The sequence below is a fragment of the Sycon ciliatum genome, chromosome 3, assembly GCF_964019385.1.
Source record: "Sycon ciliatum chromosome 3, ocSycCili1.1, whole genome shotgun sequence".
NCBI classification, from domain to species: Eukaryota; Metazoa; Porifera; class Calcarea; order Leucosolenida; family Sycettidae; genus Sycon; species Sycon ciliatum.
In genome coordinates this window covers 28,422,238-28,439,114 of record NC_088645.1, presented here as the reverse complement: position 1 = coordinate 28,439,114, position 16,877 = coordinate 28,422,238, and the positions used below count along the sequence as shown (strand labels likewise).

The 16,877-nt window shown below is 47.0% G+C and overlaps 1 long non-coding RNA gene across 1 annotated transcript; it reads left to right on the top strand.

The window, feature by feature from the left end:
• Positions 1 to 532: 532 nt before the first annotated feature.
• Positions 533 to 2,489, top strand: LOC135812632 (uncharacterized). The gene is made up of 3 exons (XR_010552884.1): positions 533 to 896; positions 989 to 1,153; positions 2,033 to 2,489. It is a non-coding gene; the product is annotated as an uncharacterized LOC135812632 (long non-coding RNA).
• The last annotated feature ends 14,388 nt before the right edge of the window (positions 2,490 to 16,877 follow it).

Below are 16,877 nucleotides of genomic sequence, written 5' to 3'. Positions count from 1 at the left end.
ACAAGTGAACCGATACACATTGCACGACTGGCACGGAGATAATACTAGCCATGTTACGCAGCAAACTCCATGTACAGGAGTACGAGTGAGGAGACTATTGATCTGAGTACTGTGCGAATACAAAATTTCACACAATTTTCGATATGAAGAGAACGATTCGATTTGTGAGCATTACGTAGGACTATACTGTGAAACACTTACGGATTGTCAGGCTTGTCTGAGCTGCTTTGGCTGCCGCTTCATTTCGAAATAGCCCAGCCAACCGGTTGCCAGATGTTGCTGATGGAGAGCGACTTCTCCAATTGCAGTAATTTCTGCTTCATCCACATTTAGAGTCCGAATGGAAGCCACCGCCATGTCCTTTCCTGAAAATTTCGGCTCATGCCCGAAGCCAAACATTTTCAGCTCAGGCTCTGAGCTTTCAAGCTCGTCTGATACGTCGGAATCGCTCATGGTGAGGACGTCTTTGTCAGAACTATGGGGCTGTTAAGTGATGACGTCACAGTTCCTTCGATACGCATAGCAACGATCCCACTGGGGACAAACAAAAGTAGCGTCGTCTCCACCGAACCAGTTGTCAGTGGCAACATATAGGAATCGTGTACATTTCTTCGTTTCTTCTTTGCTGTTTTCAGTGAGTGTTTTGTTTTCTCTTTGTCCTTGATCTCGACGGCGTTGTCGTGCTTTATTACCTTACTGAGACATCTCTTGTGACTGTAGCCAGTGTCACGGAGGATTTTATAGGCGTGACGAGGTAGATCGCCGAGATCGAGCGTGAAAAACGCTCTGCATTAGTAGCTCCTGTAGAATGTCTTCTGGGATGGCGTATCCATGGTCAACAAAGCCAAGGTGCAAGACAGCATAAGAGATCGTGTAAACGATGTGAACTCCAAAAGGTAAGCTCCTGAACAAGTGGAAAGATATGTGTATTTACAAACTCTCTCTTCATCCATCGATTGCCGCTATGCATTGCATTTTGTCTTCACAGATAATCTGGACAAATAAATTATATTGTAACTGGAGAGTGCAGTCGTGCTTGGGGCCCATCCCAATGTCATCACATGGCTGTGGTGACTAGTGTATACCTGGGAGAAGTTTCCTCAACTGAGACGGAGTGTAGATGGATGGATTATGAGAAATGCGAAGATGTGGAGTAAGTTGTGTCGAAGAAATGTGTAATAAAATAAAATTTACTTTACACTCAAACATACACTGTACATGTACATGTAACATCATGATAATGATTCCATCTTCATTATCTCCGCAACAGGTACGCCATACGCACCGAATACATGGTGTGTGTGCACGTGCGCGCGTACATGCACACACTCTCATGCGTGGCCGAGTTGGCCGGATGAACAGACCACGCATTTGCACGAGGTGTCCGTCATGTTATTGGAGTGCTGTACTTTATGACTCGGGCGTAGGAGGGGTTTTGGAAGTGGTACGACCGAAGGTCGGTGCGGCGGAAGGCCGTGTTGGAGGGGGTCCGCCCCCCCCCCCGGGAAATTTTGTAAAAGACACAAAATCCTGCGTTCTGGGAACTTCTGGCACACTTCTGGCGCAGTGTGCAGTAGAGTCGAGTACAGTACTCAGTACGACTGCAGATGCATAACAGATCTACGAGTACGAGTCTAGAAAAGGTCTGATGCGCATATGCAAATATCGCCGGATCCTGATTTTTTATTACGGTTTTGCACGTTCCAGACGGACCACACTTTTCGAAAAGTGGTGCGGCCATGATAGTACCAGTCGTAGCGGGTGCTACGCCCCTGTGACTTTATTCCAAAATAGTATGTCGTGCCCCTGTCAAATGGAGTTTGTGTCTATGCTCCGCGGGTATCGGGCCATGACGCCACACTGCAGTCAGCGCTGGAATTAACATAGTACTTCATGGATTATTTTAACTAATTTCCTTTGCGTTTACTTTGTTGAGTCCGTGGTTTCATTTCTGTGTTCTGTTATGATTGGCCTCTGGAAATAATCGGAGTGGATGTCATTTTTTGTCATATGTGTGTGCCTTGTGCAACAGGTTCAAGGCTAGATGCACTTCACATTCGGCGTGGGATCTCGGCGTCTGGGACCTGATAACGTCTTGGTTGGATGGGTGATCAAGGATGATACTACTCGGCACACCAATGTACATGTCAATGTAGTTTTTACTTTTTCAGAGCTGCACTATTTACGTCTTGATGCTTACTTCGGTGCTAGTGTCGTGTCCGTGTGTTGCTACAATGTCATTATCTGTATTGTATTCCGTCTGCTTATACATGTGTCTTTATGAAGTGTTTGCCGTGGCGGCGATGTGTCTTGTCGATCAATAGTGTTGTGAAACCTATCACTATTCTTGCTTTGCTGGCTACTCGCTCGCTCCGCGCCGTGCACGCTACTAGGTCTTGTAGTATATAGCTCGATGCTTTGCATCGATCGCTGGTTGTTGTTCTTGTTGCTTCTCTGTTGTTTGAGCTTGGTCCTAGAGTGAAGCTTTGGTCTTCTTGTGTGGTGAGGGTGAGGAATGGGTATCTGGACTCCTGGTATATTTCCGTAAAGAACCTGGAATTATAGAATCCTGAGAGTATGTCTGGCCCACTCCCCGGTCATGACATTAGCGTGTTTCCCCCGGATTATTTCTATCATCCTGCGTGTTCTTGGGCTGAGCGAGCACATGCACGAGTGTGCAGCTATAACCCTGTGTATCTTTGGTTACACTTTGTTCTGCAATGCATGTACCTTGTAACAGTCTGTGCTTGCACTGCTTTGTGTGGCCTGCGTATTTCAGGACTATTCAGTGCATCAGACCCAGGTTGGTTTGGTTTCCGGATGATCTCTTGTTGCGTCGCTCTGTGTTTTGTATTAATCAATTTTTGGGCTTGAGAATTGAGCTGGTGTGTGGTTCCCAATATGAAAACATCATGCTGGTGCTCTGTGTTTCGATTATCGACTGTCCGATCAGTCACGATTCATTACCAGAACGGTCAATACTGTAGTCTCTTCACGTGTTTGTGTTTTCGCCGGGGGAATTAGCGGTGACGTTGCACATAGAACGGCAGTGTTGCATCACTGGACGACCCTGCCTCTGCATCTGACTTCACTTCCCCAGGATCTGGTGCAGATACACCAGACAGTCAATTCCTGTAAACACGCAAACAGCAAAAGAAGAGATCCCGCAAATCAGGAAAAACCATTGCGGAAAATATCGAGTAGATCATACACCATTCAATAATCTGGAGTAATTACAGTGAGACAAACACTTCAAAACAGTGCTCTCTCTCTCTCTCTCTCTCTCCATCCTTCCAAAATACCCTGTAACAATTCCCTGGAATTATTTTATTTTATATTCTCAGGACATCATTCTGAACAACTTCTTCCATGGGTCTTCAATCACCACGGAGGGCGAGAATACAGCTAAGTCAGGGCAGTCTACGAGAGGTACTTAGGTGCGGGCTGTCATGGATATCGAGGCTGATATTGTGCCAGCGTGAGGGCAGAGACAGAAAGAAGACACTGATTTCTTGAACAACTCACCTTCATATAATCGAATCCACAGGGAGCGCTCGTACTTTGATCCATCAGGAGGCGAAGAATCTTCAAAGCACTCTCAAACAGGGAGTTTTACAGTGGGCAGCCAATTTCACAGCCATTATGAAGGCCCTCGACGACTACAGGAGATTTGTAGAGGAAAGAACAAGGAGTAAAGAGCGACAACAATCGTTTGGCGAAAAAGCAAAGAAAAACTACTCTCTCTCCAGTCATTTAGATGCTGTTGCCCTTCACAACTGGTTCCATCCAGAGGACGCGACTTTTGTTTGTCCCCAGTGCTCTCCGTTGCTATGCGTATCGAAGGGGCCGTGACGTCACACTTAACAGCCCCATTCCTTTCACATACCAAAATACCTGTACTTCTGAGCTTGGCCCAAGCAAGCGAGTCTCAATGACGTAGAAGGGCGTGTTGGGGGTGTGTCGCGGCCGCATGACGTCATGGCGCGTCCCCCGGAAGTACAATTTAAACCGAAGATATCTCAGGAACGCTTGATCGGATCGAAGTGGGACCTTCACCATTCGACTCAGCGTCCAAAACTCTACGGACCATGAAGTTTTGATTTTTGGGTGTAGTTCCCCTTTAATTGGGAACTCGTGGCCTGGCATGAGTAATACATGGATGTGGCAAATGGGATCGAGGCCTTTGGCCTCTGGTTGGTGGATCTGATCTATCCTCCCCCACCGTTTAGGAGCCGCATCTGACGCCTGATCATGGGGTGTTGGCGTCCCACGGAAGCGGAAAGGTGGTTCTTGACCAGGGAAGCGTAAGACTCCTTGTTCTAGACCTGCCCGGTACGCGAATCCCGTCGAATTTATTTTTTTAATGCACACCACACATTCACCTATACTCACTGCACACTCAACTACGCACGCACACAGTGGCACATGCATGCACATGCTTCACCACGCACCTACACGGATAAATAATTATGCAAACACAAACAAACAAACACCCACACAAACACACCCACAACGCCACAAGCATACACACATGCACAGACGCCCAAATATGGCATGGTAGAGATGTGCTCTGCAATCATGCTCGTACATTAGTTTTGTAGCTATGTGACTACTCCGTCAGCGTGAATGTGAGCAGGCATCATGTGCATGTATGGATGAGTGTCACTGTTAATGTATGGTGTCTGGGTCACCCAGTGGGCGGCATGAAGGTGTTCAGTGTACGTGTGAGTTTGTGTGCGTGTGTGTGTGTTTGGGAGGGATGTGATGGTGAATATATGTAGGACTCAGTGAGCAGTCACGTCTCGATGACCGATCACGATCCCCGTGACCAATCAAACAGTCACAAATCCCCGAAGAGCAGTCATAAAGTCACACACCAGTTTGAATCCCGATGACCAGTCAGAAACAGCCGCGACTTTCTCTGTGAACGGTCACAGGATCCACGTCAAAATATTACGACTCAACTGTAGGCATTCACGCGTACTTTTTTTTCCTTCACAGGTTTCACAAGTGAGCAAGAAAGATTTCGATCAACTCTCGATCTCCGCGTAGTTTACTTGTAGCTCGAGTCTGGTGTGTGTGGGCTCCTCTCCAAAACGAAGGGTGGTCGAAAATCTTGCAGGCTTCAGATAGAATCTCTTTTGAGAGGACGTTCTGGCTAGTAGGTTGTGCTATTCATCATATTTGAAGAACAAACTTCGTCGTTCAGAAAATCTATTTCGGAATATTTTCAGTCATGTAATTTTTGCATGCCGATCTTGCTAGAGCAGAGACTGACTTCAACTGATCCAGCATGCAAGCAGCACTCGATTTGTGTTTTTGGAGAGGATGGGTGACAAGATTACGGAGTCAGAAGTGGACATCGTCGACGATGCAGAGACGAAAATATAATGAAGATGGAAATGAAAATATGTTCATTTCCAAGAAGGTACTGAGTACATCAAGCACTTTCGTGTGTGTAGCTCTGTCTTTCTTGTGGAAGACTCCACAGAAAAACAATGTCCAGCTTGTTGAAACTGAAACTGCCTCTCAGTTGAAGTCGTTCAGGAAGACATCTATTCAAGACATCATTGATCCATTCTCAAGAACCATCGTAAGAAATTAAATCAAGTCAAGTTTATCGATAAGAATGGCGAACTAGACCAGAGAAGTGTGAGTGTCTTGTTTTGACTGCAGGAAACTGTATTTCAATATTCTGGCTCAACGTAGTGCTTACGCAGTTTACTGCTTCGAACACATCTTCATTTCTACTCCCAAAATAACTCTGTAAAATTTATTGATGCAACATTAATCATCATGCACCATGGTCTTTATCGTTGTGCTGCTATAACGTGTATAAGTACAGTTGCGCTCGGTGAAATCCGGCCCGAAGTGCATAACTGGCGCCCAGTACTGATGCGGCCCTTGACGCCCTCAAGTAGTTGTACAAGACTGTCAAGTGCTATGCTATTGTAGTGTGCGCGTGTGCCGTATGAACTGGGCATGTGCTGTACTAATACGCATGCACGCTTACACCAAAGTGTAAACAACCGCGCCAAACAAAGACAAGTGTAACATTCATTTCAGTTCAGCACAAGTAAAGAAGACGGAGATCGTTTCGAAGCAGTTTATTTCATACACAGAACAGCAGGGCTTCAATATTTTGTGTGGCCACCGTCAGCTTCGATTAGGGCTTCAACACGACGTGACATTGACTCCACGTATGGGGAAACCGTGTCAGGACCCAAAGAGTCCCACTCCAGTTGCAGTGCCTGCACCAGCTGGTCAGCATTCTCGCAGCAATGTGGAATTATTCTCTTCTTGAGAAGAGTGCACACATTCTCCATTGGATTCATGTCCGGCGAGCAGGGAGGTTGAAACAGGATGTTGGGTACTCCGCTATCGATATATCAAGAAGATCCTGCTGTGCTTGAGTGAAGTGAATGAAAGAAATAATATATTTTGAACTGTTTTTAGCATGCAACACGTGCACTCCGAACTTTTACACGAGGTGCGTACAGTTGAGTTCATACACACAAATCGCCAGTGATGTAATGGGAGCTGGCTTTGCGGCGCCGGCTTTGCACTTCGGGCCGGATTTCACCGAGCGCAACTGTACATGCATACGAGTACTGTGTACCGTTTACTGTCTCCTTGTCAGTGTTTTTGGGCGATCCTCCACACCTTCATTTGTCTTCCAATTATTAATTTTATGGAAATATTCACTCACTTCAACTTCTTTTGATTGCTGGTGCGAATGTAGCCTGCGATGCCTGCTTGTTAGTGAGAGTGCACCAGACATGTATCGATATGTATGTCTGACGAGATGTTCTTGAACTGGCATGCTGCGTTGCTTAGATAAGGTTTAGAATTGGGTGCTCAATGGCCTGGAGGAATTAATCATGTTTGCGGTCAGTATCACCAAGAGTACGGTTCTTCCGTCTACGCATCTCTTCTTGGCTTGTGGATTGGTTGAAAAGAGATAAAATAATAATACAGAAGTACTTGTGTCCAAGTGTCGTCATGAAAACTAGTTCTACTTCCGTAACTTTGTCCGCAAGGTCACGTGAATCTAGCTGGTAGTCCCGCTGCCTATTTGTGTGTGTGTGTGTGTGTGTGTGTGTGTGTGTGTGTGTGTGTGTGTGTGTGTGTGTGTGTGAGTGTGTCCCATATGGTGCAGTGGTATGTGCAGCGATTTCCAATCGATAGGTTGCGGGTTCGATTCCCGACGATTATGGTCACACACGTCTTTCTTCTCTTTCTCAGACTCTTCCTGACTTTTCTTTCATTCTCCTGGGTGGTTACCAACAGCCAGTGTATGCCGGAGTATGTGGTGTGGTGTGTGTGTAGAAAAAGAAAAAAAGAAAAAAAGAAAAAAATGGAAAAATGAAAAATAGGGATTCACTGGCCAGAAAAAGTCACTTCAAACAGCTGTGTGGTGGATACCAGGCTAAAAATAGTGGCGGTCAATTCATCAGCCTTGCAAGCTGTTGGATGGTGTAATCCCAGCACAAGTTGCTATGTCTAAAACATAGCTGTTCGCTATCATCGCTCCCGCGATGGGCATGTCTGAGGTCTGAGGTGTGTGAGTAAGTCTGCGCGCGCATGTGTGTGTGTGTGTGTGTGCATGCGTGAGAAAGAGAGTGTGTGTGTGTGTGCGAGAGAGAGGGAGAGAGAGAATGTGTGTGTGTGTGTGTGTGTGTGTGTGTGTGTGTGTGTGTGTGTGGATGTGTGTGTGTGTGGATGTGTGTGTGTGTGTGTGTGTGTGGATGTGTGTGTGTGGATGTGTGTGTGTGTCTCAAACTCTCTCTTCTACTCTTCCCCTGTCTCGGGGGGCGCCGTGGCCAAGCATTTGGCAGCTGTACACCAGGCCAGGTGTGTGTGTGTGTGTGTGTGTGTGTGTGTGTGTGTGTGTGTGTGTGTGTGTGTGTGTGTGTGTGTGTGTGTGTGTGTGTGTGTGGATGTTTGTGTGTGTGTATGTGTGTGTGTGTGTGGATGTGTGTTTGTGTGTCTCAAACTCTCTCTTCTACTCTCCCCCTGTCTCGGGGGCGGCGTGGCTAAGCATTTGGCAGCTGTACACCAGGCCAGGTGTGTGTGTGTGTGTGTGATGTGGAGAATGAATGACATAATTATGTGCGTGTGTGTGTGAGAGAGAGATTTAGAGAATGAGTGTGTGTGTGTGTGTGTGCGCGCGCGTGTGAGTGTATGTGAGAAAAGGGAGAGAGTGTGGGTGTATGTGGGTGTAATGGTGTGGGCATGTGTGGTCCCCAGCTCTATTCTATGTCATTCACGCTGGAACTGCTGCTGCTGCATAGCCCCAAGTCTGAAGACTTGGCAACTTCACGCCTGCACCTGACTCTTGCACTATAATACCCGTCGCCTATGATACCCCTTAGAATTTCCCACCTAACCCCTTGCACCCCCTTATGTTCAGGCTGCCCGTTTAGGAGCCATCAGTTGCCTGACGATCGTAGTAATACGTGAAACTCAGAGTTGTGACAAAGCCTCCAATCTCTCTTGTAATACAGATATACCTATATTCTGCCTGTGACTACTCACAGAGAAATGTCTCATTTCTTGTTGGATGAGAGCAACGAAGTAAACAAGAAATGCTGTTCTTTTCGAAACGCGAGTGCACAGTCCAGAGTTCACGGACTGTGCTGGGAGTGTGGTACGCACTGGCTGCACAGTGCGGAGTTGCAGCATGCACATGAAGGTGCATGCTGGTCTGAAGACAGTGTTCTTTTTGTTCTTGCACTGCTGCTGTACAGTTGCGAATTTTCGCTGCGTGTGCTTTTCTCTTCGTTTCTTTAGTGTAATCTGTCTGATCATGCCTGGACGTGGACGATCCTCCACCCCAAGAGGCCGGAGCAGGTCCTCCAGGGGAGGTAGTTTGCCTGCCTCAGCAAGCAGACCTGAAGTAAGCAGCTCCGACAGTGGAGCCGAACCGAACGCCCAACTGCAGGAGCAGCAGTTGAGGATCGGCGCCCTAGAATCGGCGCTGGCCAAGGAACGGTCAAGCCGCCGTCGTCGTCGGTCCCCATCGTCGTCGGCATCATCCTCATCATCATCCTCATCTTCCCCCTGTTCGTCTCCGTCGTCATCCCCGTCTTCATCGTCATCTCCCGAGTCTCGCCGTCGTCGCAAAAAATCAAAAAAGGCCAAAAACTCGAGAAGTCGTTCCGCGTGTCCCCAGTCAACCTCGTCGAGGTGGTGGAAGAACCCCTCGTACGAGAGACAGTACGAGACAAACGCTGCTGTGCTGGAAGAGCTCGGCGAAGTGCGTGCTGCTCTAGGGAAGAGGAAGGTGGACAGGGCAAGGCGAGCCACCAAGCAAGGTGAGAACTTGTTGCGGGATAGGCAAGAGTGGCTGGTCATTGCAGATGCACACGGGCACGAGGCAGCCAAAACGTTTGCAGAGGGTGGCGAGATGCTGGGGATTGTCGGGTGCCCGCAGAAAAGGAAAAGGCTAATGGCAGCCATCCAATCCCCCCCTGCGCCAAAAGCCAAGCAGCCCTTTCTCCCCCGCACTGCGTCCCAGTCGGCCAAGGGGTGGGGTGCCCACAATGCAAACTTGCATGCCACCATTGCGGCGAAACAGGCCACTACATTCGCGTGTGTCCCCGCCGGCAAGCAGCTAGCCAGCCGCGAAATGCCTGAACCCTGTGCAGCTGACGACTATGATATGTCATTTCAAAGCAATGAATTAGATGCTGAAACCTATTCTATGTTGCATAGCGTGGATGGGGAGTTCGGAGGGGACCGGGACAGGGTGGTCATTGGCAGTCTAAAGAAAAACGTGCAGTTCTGGGAAGAAATCGGAGCACCAAAGTTAGTACTTGAAGTAATCAATAATGGATACACGCTGCCGTTTGTTAGATTGCCAAGGCCCAGGTGGTCAGACAACCACAAAAGTACACATGAGTTTCCAGATTTTGTCGGGGAGGCCATTTCAGATATGCGTTCTCGCGGTTGTATTAAAGAGGTTAACAGAGACCAAGTGTCAGTGTGTAGCCCGTTGGGAGTGGTGGATAATGGGAAGAAGCTGAGGCTTATTCTGGACCTAAGGTACCTCAACAAACACCTGGCTAAATTCAAGTTCAAACTGGAAGATTTGAAGGTGGTGGCAGATGTATATGAGAAGAACGATTTCTTGGTTACATTCGACTTGAAGAGTGGCTACCACCACATTGCTATAGCAGAAAGCCACTGGAGGTATCTTGGTTTCAGTTGGGTAACCCCCCAGGGAAAAGCAGCATACTATACGTTTTGCGTCTTGCCGTTTGGTTTGTCAACCGCCCCTTACATTTTTACAAAGGTAACCAGGGTGCTAGTGCGTCGTTGGAGGGCAATGGGTATACGTTGCCAACTGTACATGGACGATGGGTCGGGAGGACATGCTTCCAAAGCAGGTGCTCACAAGGTAGCAAATCAAATGAAGAAAGATCTCCAAAACGCAGGATTTGTAGCTAATGAAAAGAAATGCCGTTGGGAGCCCTCTCAGGTTGTAGAGATGTTGGGTATGGTGGTTGACCTACGCGTTGGAGCCATCCGAGCCTCCGAAAAGCGTGTTAAAAAGCTTAAGTCGATGCTCAGCACAATGTCAGGTAGCAGGCAACCATCAGCTAAGCTGGTAGCAAGGATGACTGGAATGATAATGTCCATGTCGCTGGCCCTGGGCCAGATTTGCAGGCTGAGGACTAGAGCATTCTACCACATGATCCTATTGAGGAAGTCATGGGCAGCTCAAACAGTTTGGTCAAAGGAGGCAATTGATGACCTGAAGTTCTGGAAAGAATCTTTTGACAAATTGCATGGCCAGCCTTTCTGGAAGAAGGACCCACGTGTTGTAGTTATCTGTTGGTCAGATGCCAGCGACACTGGCTGGGGAGGTTTCATGGAGGGGAGGTTGGGTGTGCATGTTGCGAAGGGTGAATGGCCAGGTGAAATCAAAGAAAAGAGACTAAGTTCTACTTGGCGTGAGCTTAGGGCTGTTAAGCTTGTTCTGGAGTCATTGGCACCAAAGATTGCTGGGAAGGCTTGCATACATCGCACAGACAACCAGGCAGCGGCACACATTATCGAAAACGGTAGCCGCAAAGAGCATTTGCAAGAGAAAGCTATGGCAATACACAAATTGTGCAGGCGTTTTAGCGTGAGGATTAGGGCAGAATGGGTACCTCGGGAAGAGAACGAGCTGGCTGATTATTATTCGAAGGTTGTTGACCAAGACGATTGGCAATTGAACCCTGCATTATTCCGCGAAATGGAGGGGAGATGGGGCCCCTACAGCCTAGATTGTTTTGCCAGTTTTAAGACTAAGCAGCTCAGTAAGTACTGCTCCCGGTGGTGGAACCCAGAGTGCTTTGCGATTGATGCGTTCACAGTGGATTGGTCCATTGAAAGGGTGTGGATGGTTCCCCCTATCTACCTTATTTCACGTACAATCGATATGCTGCTAGCATGCAGAACCCATGGCACTCTTGTTGTACCAGAGTGGCGGTCAGCCCCATGGTGGCCAAAATTGCATGACGGAGCTGCGTGGTACGGATTTGTGAAAGAGTGCGTGTGGTTGCCAAAGGATGAGAATACATTCTTGCAGGGGTCATGCCCATGGAATTTGTTTGGTTACGGCATGCCGAAGTCCGAGATCATTGCTTTGAAATTGTGCGCAGTTAGTGGCTGTGATTGCTGACAGCATACCTGGCGCGTGTTTGTATGCGGGAGAGCCTGAGTATGTCTGACGGTGCATGAAATGAGAGCTTGCGGAAGTTTGCCTCCATGCTACAGGTGCGGTAGGGCAAGTGCTATAGGCACACATACAGCTATAAGCTCCCCGGTTAACACGTACAGATGTATCAACTAGAAGTTGCACCCAGAGCACTAGCTTCGCAAAGAGGTGAGTCCATGAGTTAAGTGTGCTAGCCAGAATTTAGAGAACACCATAGGTACGCACGTAATGTTGCACGGGCGAGCGGCCTCCAGGCGCTTTGTAATCGTTGTTATGAGAGAGGTGTAGAAGAGCGATTGGAGCACTTGCCGAGGATGTCACTACAGCTATGATGACAGGCAATGTTGAAGTATCGTTGTATTCGTTTTCATGTTCGTCACCGTGGTCTGGGTGGCCACACATTGAATTTAATATTTTGTCGATGGTTACATGTGACATTAAGCGTCCGTTTGCATTGTTTCTGTGTGGTGTGTATGTTGCGAGTGGTGCATACGGTCATGCACGGAGTTGTGCTACAGGCATACATGGACACTACAGGTGTTAACCCGAGCAGCAGGCATGATAAGGGTGAAAGCTACAGGCTTACAATTATGACTCAAGGTGCTGCGGCAGAGCCAGCCGAGCGCGGACGCTACAAGCAATCGAGCTAAGGGGGAGGAGGCAGTCAGTGGCGCAGAAGTGATCATGCTGTTCTCCGACTGTGTGCTACAGGCAAGTCAAGTCAACAGCCAGAACGCATGTCTCGCTGCTTGGCAGTCTATATGCCGCCAGCTATGCTTTGTGCTTCTTGGAGCAGCTGTTGCTGCGACCCTGCAGTTCTATTGTTGTTGTTGTGGTGTGTACGAGAGAGTCGAAAAGAAATGTCTCATTTCTTGTTGGATGAGAGCAACGAAGTAAACAAGAAATGCTGTTCTTTTCGAAACGCGAGTGCACAGTCCAGAGTTCACGGACTGTGCTGGGAGTGTGGTACGCACTGGCTGCACAGTGCGGAGTTGCAGCATGCACATGAAGGTGCATGCTGGTCTGAAGACAGTGTTCTTTTTGTTCTTGCACTGCTGCTGTACAGTTGCGAATCCCACCCGCCCACCCAATTGGATAGCCATTGCTAGATATGTATGTGCATATGGATTTATTGGCTGAGTAAGCAGTAGTGCGTGTATGTGGCGAGCATGTTTCCGTGTGTGGGCCAATTTCAGATAATTCTGTATTAAGGTAGCACATTGGCTTTTTTTTTTAGACTGGCCCATTTGGGGTTATTCAGCATCTCCACCATTGTCGCTGGCGGCAATTCCCATTAATCAGTGCACTAGGCCGTGGTGAACGCATTTCGATCGGAAGTTCATGTATCCATTGTCCCATGGCTTGGATCGCTTGCTGTCTTGCGTTGTTTTCCTTTTGTTATGCTAAAGTGATGTGTACCAGGCTGCCATGATTATGTTTAAATGCTGTGTGCCTGTGGCATAGTAATATTAATACACATGCGGTGCAAGAATTGGAGCAGCTGTTGCTGCGACCCTGCAGTTCTATTGTTGTTGTTGTGGTGTGTACGAGAGAGTCGAAAAGAAAGAGTGGTCACAACTGTACATTCCGCATGGAATTATAGTGGTTACAACTGTATTCTGTGACCGCTCATAGGGTATTATAGTTTCCACAACAAATCCTGCAGTACGAAGCACCCTGCGAGCAGTCACGAACTGTGTACTTTACACATGTACATGTATGGTGATTTGTGACTGGTCATGGGGCATTGTGACTGGTAAACTATTTTGTGACTGGTCATGGGGGGTTTGTGACTGCTTGACTGGTCACGGGGACCGTGATTGGTCACGGGGCCTTGACTGGTCACTGAGTCCTACATATATTTTGTGTGCGTAGGAGTATGTGCGTGTGTGAGTGTGTGCCTATTTTGGGCTTGTGGGTGTTGGAGTGAGTGTAAGTATTATTGTTTTTGTTTTGTCATTCATTGCACGCGCACGCGCGCGTGCGTGTATGTGCATGTGTGGGAGTGTGTGTGCGTGTGAGTACACAGATATACGAGGTCCCCACTGTATTCCTCAGGCAATGATTCTTCACTTACTTTCCTGTGCATATACATTTGTAACAAGGCATTAATCCCCGTTTCAGACCGGAAAAAGTATAGCCTGATGAAGCGTGAAACTCTGAGTTGAAAAAAACGTTGCACCTTACTTGTAAGGAAGTTCTGCCCTTCCGGGTACTTTGTGTGTGGAGGGGAATTATCCTGTTTTGTTAAATGTTATTATGTCGTTGTGCTACTTACAATAGTGTGTTTTCTGTAACCAGGAGCTATTTCAAACTGTTCTCTGTTGTAGTCGAGGGACTTGTCTACAGTAACGATTACCGTGACTAGGCGTCATTGCAATGAGGGTTTCTTTCGAATTGCAGTCTTTGTATTTGTGTGTTAAAGAAAAAGTCACCTGTTTACCATAAGCATTATACAAATTGAACAAGACCTCACGTGGCTCACATATTGAGCTAAGCATTCCTTTGGTTTGTATCTGGACACACCACCATTCCTGTCGCTGGACTGCCTATCCAATCGAACAAGGAAAACGATTGCTACGAAATGTGAATGCCACTATAGAGATCTACTAGCACAAAATGGAACCTGGCATTTGTAGTGCATGGCTCACATTCCCATGGTATTAAAAATATCAGGAACTGGGAGATCACGCTTTTTATGCCGACTTGCGCTCCTCACTTGAAATGAAAACGACATCCAGTGTGCACGAAAATTCTATCAAACCGTCCACTCCACAAACCTGCAAGAAAGTACCACTCGTGCTCAACACGCAGTGTTTCGGGGAACTAATCAGCTGAGTTTTAGTAGACTAAGGACATTTGTGCTCCAAGAGCACTGCATTATCATGACTGTATTGCTCCACGAGCCTAAACACGGTAAGAGATTTATTGAGACTTCTGTGATTTTGTGTGTGTTGTAATTTTATGAATTAACATTACATGTACTCCTTGTTTTGAATGTATGTTGCGGATTTGGAGCATACCTGTACTTCCTATACTTACCGATGCCATTTGCTGTTGTCCTTAGTCATCTGCGTTGTTCCTGACTATCTGGCTCTCTCTCTTCCTTTGGTTGTTGCTGCTGGTTGGCTCTCTAATCCTTGGTGTATGCGTCGAGTGTTCGTTCATTCTTTTACTTGTTTATTAGAGAGTTTACCCTTCACGTTTTTTCCATTTTTGAACGTGATGTCTCATGGTGAAAAGGCGCATCTCACGTTGCAAAGTGAGCTTTCAACGTGACAGAAGTCCAACTCTCGGGAAAAATGCGATTCAACGCATTTTTTCTCACTTTCCAAACTTAAACCACGTGAAGCGTAAACTCTCTAATGTCCATCTCTACGCCAAACCATTCTGCGCTCTGTGTCCTGGTGTTAATTTCCTTGATTATTCGGATAATATCCGAATAATCAAGGATTATTTCGGATATTTAAGGATTAAGGATTATTTCGAACAATCCGTGCATCGCATGCGGTCTTTGCTCAAAATGGCAATTGACAACAATGATCTCAGGAGAGGAAAATCAGTTCGAAAACTGTTCATTGTTGACGTCAGCATGGATAAATGGTGTGCAGCATGCTTTGAAAATGTACTCCTTGCGTCTTATTGCAACCAAGAGTGCCGCAACTCGTCTGGTACATTGATTGCGTCATATGCAACCTCGTGCTCATGGAGGAGGCTTTCTGTTGCTCGGGCGCCTGGTACACCTTGCATGCATTAGAAAAAAGAAGCCGGTTTGTACTTACCTACAATGTTGAGTTGATATGTCTGTTGAGAGTTCTGTGTAGCTGTTCTGCAATGGTACAGTCCAGTGTATGACGTGTTCAGTATAGGATGTGCTGTGGCGTTCACTGGTACACCAGCAAATCCTGAGAAAGTACCTGTCTCAGCCAACACTAGACTACGATCAGTCTTCTCCAGTCGAATGAATGGTCCTGATCCACTGGTCACAATACACGTAGGTAAGTAGTCTGTAACATTGACTGTAGGTTGTCCATCACCAAATGTCACTAGGTATGCTGCTGTTGATTGTCCTGTACCACTAGCAGTGAGAATGACAACTTGACCTGCATGAGGATACACAACAGTACAGTGTTACAATACTAGCTCATTACATCACTAACACTGGGACTAGGTACTGGGAAAACAATACTTTATATGCCACTATATATGAATATATCTGTAAAAAATCAAGTAAATCCTTAGGAATTCTCTCCCCCCACCGCTCCTACCTCCCACGTTCTTGCAAGCTTCTTTTTTATTTAGCCTACCTTCGCCCAATATTTGATTCTGCAGACACGTCTTGGGTTGGGTTATCCTCTTCCGTTGCTGCAAAGCTTGAAATACATCACAAGAAAATCCTTAAAATTCTCTTCCGTCAACCCCGCATGCTCTCATCATCCGCCCTTTATAAAATCGCTCACACAACCCCGTTATCACATGGACGCAGTGCACACCTGGCTTCTCTTGTCCATTCTATTAAGCTTGAGTTGTGCCCACCTCTTCTCATGTGTTTGAATTGGTTCTATTCTCTAAGAACTAGAAACTCGCTCTTACTCCCTAAGTGTAACTCATCCACTCTTTTGCGCTCCCCTCTCTTTATTGCTTATTCTGTTTGGCTCACTCTACCCAGAGAAGTTAAGGACCTGACCTCACTCCGCCTGTTTAAGATCCGTGCCGCCCCTTATTTACTACGACATACATACCCACAGTCAACTGGGAACTTGTGGCCAGGCACAAGGGGTACATGGATGCAGCTAATGGGGTCGCTTTCGGCACTTGTGCCAGTGGTTGTGAGACTTACCCACTCACCCCCACCGTTAGGCGCTGCATCTGCCGCTAGGGTTTATCGGGTGTTAGCGGCCGTCGTGAGTTCCCTTCGGGAACGGATACGATAATTTACTTTTTTACTTTCATAGCTCATTATCCACATGTCCTTTGTGTCTCTGTGTTTTTCACTGTTTTTATTTGACATTATCTTTCTTTACGGAGTTGTTGTTGCTGTTCGTTTTGCTACTCTTTCTTTTCCCCTCCCCTTATTTCTATTTATCGCCGTGGTTGGCAATCACCCACTCTCGTAACATTGGCCGGTGTTTCCGCCGAGTCTTGAGATGTTCTAATAAATAATAAT